The sequence below is a fragment of the Muscardinus avellanarius genome (genome assembly GCF_963383645.1).
Source record: "Muscardinus avellanarius genome assembly, chromosome: 3".
In the NCBI taxonomy this organism is placed as follows: Eukaryota; Metazoa; Chordata; class Mammalia; order Rodentia; family Gliridae; genus Muscardinus; species Muscardinus avellanarius.
This window is the reverse complement of record NC_137788.1, coordinates 77,365,242-77,369,020: the sequence shown is the minus strand read 5'-3', so window position 1 is coordinate 77,369,020 and position 3,779 is coordinate 77,365,242.

Sequence of the window (3,779 nt, the reverse complement as noted above, 5' to 3'; positions counted from 1 at the left end):
AATTTTCTACACAGTAGCTGCTTATGAGCCTGATTTTTTTCCAATTTTTTTCTTTTTAATTCTTTTTTTTTTAATCTTTGCCATGGGGGTAGCAACATTAGGACAAAAACACTTACATGCATACATACATTGTATTTTACAGAGATACAATAAAAGTGTTTGTGATAGAATATCACAAAAGCCACATCGCTTTCCTTTATCTCATGTTCAGTTTTGATTGAAACACGTTTCCTTACAACACTTAAATATACAAAGAGCAAATAGAATGTTGTTAAGGTAAAACACAGGGTACAAACTCTGGCCAGTGCCCTGCTAATTGTTAATGAGGGTAGAAAGCAGATTTGAATGCTTCTTTTAATTAGCTTCATTAGTCATTTCCCTCCCCCCAAGCTCCCTCCCCCCAAAGATGTCCTCCGGTGGATCTTTTTTCATTTTCTCTACAGTCTCCCATTAGCCCAGGTTCATGGAGTCCTTAATGTTCATATTCAGTCATTTTAATACACCAATAAATGCGGGAAGGGCAATCAAGACTAAAGAAGGTGCAATGGCATGGAGCTGGCACTGGTGCTAGCTACAAAGGTGACTTGTCTACCGAAGACACATGGGATCCACCTGCGATGAACAAAATCTGAGATGAAGGCACGCATTCTGCATTACTCTGACCTTTTAGCAGACCTGCAAGAAATAAAAACGGGCATCTTAGCTAAAATGCTAAATTGGAGAGATATTAAACTCAAACATGACTGCTTTTGTCTTCTTCACATTCGCTAATCTTCTTTTATTAGATTACTTTCCAACTGTGACTTGATGGATCCTTTCTACACTACTTACTCTGGCAGTGGAGAACTAAAGCAGAACATTGTCGGCAGTTTTGCCAGCAGAGAAAATGAGACAGTAAATGGACTTTTCAGAAAGTTTCTGGTGTAAAGTTCTACAATGAACTGCGTAACCCTGTTGAAACAAGTCTCGCTAGATAAAAACTGATAAGCAAAAAAAAAAAAAAGAGAGACTTCGGAAGAGTGGATACTCTAATAAAGGGATGGAAGGGGCCTAAGGGAAGGAGAGGGAGGAAGGGGTACAGAGACATAAAGGTTAACAGTTTAAATAATGCTACGTACAGATACAAGATGACCAATACCAATCTCAATAACGTGCAGAGAATGGGAGGGAGGGCGTGAGATGTAAAGGGAAATGCACCAAGTATGGTGCCTCTAGATGCCTTTCACTCCACATCTCAGTATGATGTATAAGTACGAGGTACCAATAAAGTATTAGGATTTTTCTTGTTTAATCATGGGGACATTCAGAGCCAAGTCCCTAACCAGGAAGTTTTGGGCCAACGTTCTCAACTGTGTAACCTGTGGCAGGCCACTTAAACTGCCTGTGTCTTTAGTTTCCTCATCCTTAAAGTCGGGATAAGAAGGCTGTTAGGGTGATTACAGAATATATCCAGGAGCACTCTCCACTGTGCCGAGACCTTAATAAAAGCTGAACAGATACGGGCAGTGTCGTTATTATCTTGCTATCCCCATGCGACATCTATTCACCCATACTCGGGTCTTTACCTGTAGGGGCGTGTGTGGAAAAACTGTATGTCCAAATCTTCACAGGTTGTTTTTCCCTGAGTATTCACGATCTGCTATGTCACTTAATGTTACATAAATATCGTAAATATGTGAATCAATATGTTAATGATGTGTAATAGATTAAAGAATGTAGCTCAATGCAAGTCTAACTTCAACATCTCAAGTTAGAAATGGCAATCCACAAAGTCGTCAAATACAATCTGTTTGCAATTACCAAAATGAAATAATATATATTAGGTTTTTATGGTTTTTAAATGACATTTTGAGCTTCCCAGGAAGTTCTCGGTTCACCCTTTCCCTAACTTACTAAAAGCCTGAGTCTATTAGGAACTGCAACCCCCCACTTCCAAGCTAATTAAAGTGGTGGAGGCTTAATTCCCCAGAGTGGAAGCTCAGTGTGAGAAAGGTAATTTGTCTGTCCAGAACAAAGATGCGGCAGCAGCCAGCAAGCATATTTAATAAATGAGCATCAAATGTCCTCTACGATGGACGTACACAACACCAATTATGTAACTATGGGGGAACTGCAAAGTGATATGTAAACTAAAGGGCTTGCTAAATTTTCCTCCAACTAAAGAGACGCGGTCTAACTCCTACTGAAAAGCACAGATAACTCTAGATGGCCTCATCATGCCTTTGAGTGGATGAAAATTCCAGAGAAGGCCGCAATCTAAAAAAGAAAAAAATTAACCACAGTCTCTGATTTTCATACCATTCTAGAAAGCCACGTTTTCCCGAGGATGGCCAAAAAAAAAAGCCCCCTTGGAATGATACAGGTTATGAAATTTGTAGATCTCCAAATACTAGTGGTCTCAGGTTTCAGTCTGTCTGAAATCTGAGATTTCAAATCACTATATGATTGGCCTAATTTTTTTTTCTACTCAGAATTTTTTTTCTTCCTCAGAATATTCAAAAGACAATGAATGATAAAGAACAACTAAACTGTACATCCCAAATACTAGAAACAAATTCCAGGGGAATTGAAGTTTAAAGGAACCATATGATGGGGGCTTATACTTGCCATACAATTAACTACTTTTAAAGAAGAAATGCACAAATAACCAACTCATTATTTTTAAGCCGGGGGATGCCTGGGTGTATTTACCATGCATCAAGCACTAAAAATATAATTGGTTCTGCAAATAAAAGGGAAGCTGCCAAAATAGATGACCAATTTTCCTCACTGAAAATATGGAGAATGAGAGAAAAGAAAATAATAAAACGGAGTTATTTGTCATCTCTCCCCATCTCATCTCCTCTAGAAAAGAAACGCCACAGGGTTTTGGGAAAATAATTTTAAAGCATTCTCCAGGTCCAAAAAGCAGTTTATGTTCCACCAGGAAGTGTTTTCATTAACTCTTCCCCTTGCCCTCTCATTAATATCTCTCTGGACCACGTTCAGCTTGCCCAGAACCTTTATTTACAAAAACTACCTTGTGAATTGACTGTGCTCATGGTGAGCTGAGCACCAAGGGCAAAAATGTGAGACATTTATGCCAACAGGGAAATGTTCTTAATTAACATCACCCCCAAAACACAGCTTCTCACCAATGCCTGACAAGAACATTTCCTTAAGTTATATTTCCTTATGCCTTTTAAGAGCTATTAATTTTTGAAGGCCACCTGTCTCTTTTTCTGGCTTCTGCCATTAAGAAAATATACACTAGAAGGGCCTGATGCACTACCTAAACTGTGTTTTGTGTTCCAAACTGAACACACTACCGCTCCCCATCCAGGGAGAGCTACAGAAACCAAAAGGATCCTAAGAAAAGCACAAAGCACATTACCTCAGGAACACAGAAAACCAGGATTTTCCTCCAGTAGGTTTTCCTTCCTACCACCTCTCTATTTACATCATCTACCCTCAATACGATGGCACTGGAACCCTGCTCATATTTCTCAGGTGTCCTCTGCCCTTGTCCCTGGCTAACACTGCTGCCTGGATGAGGTGCTCCACAATTCGGGTTCCTTTCCTATTTTGTCTCTTCAGCCTGCAGTTCTCACCATGCATGTTGTTGAACACAAGTCATTCTTTATACTTTGCTAAGTCAGGAAAGAATTGGTATGAAACCAGAAACATAGTAAGCCAGATATAACTAGGGGGTAGTGGTGGTCAACTATCACGTTAACACAAAAAAGAGGGCGGGGTAGTGGGGTCTACCATAATAATCCTGGCAGTTTTGCTTGTTTGGG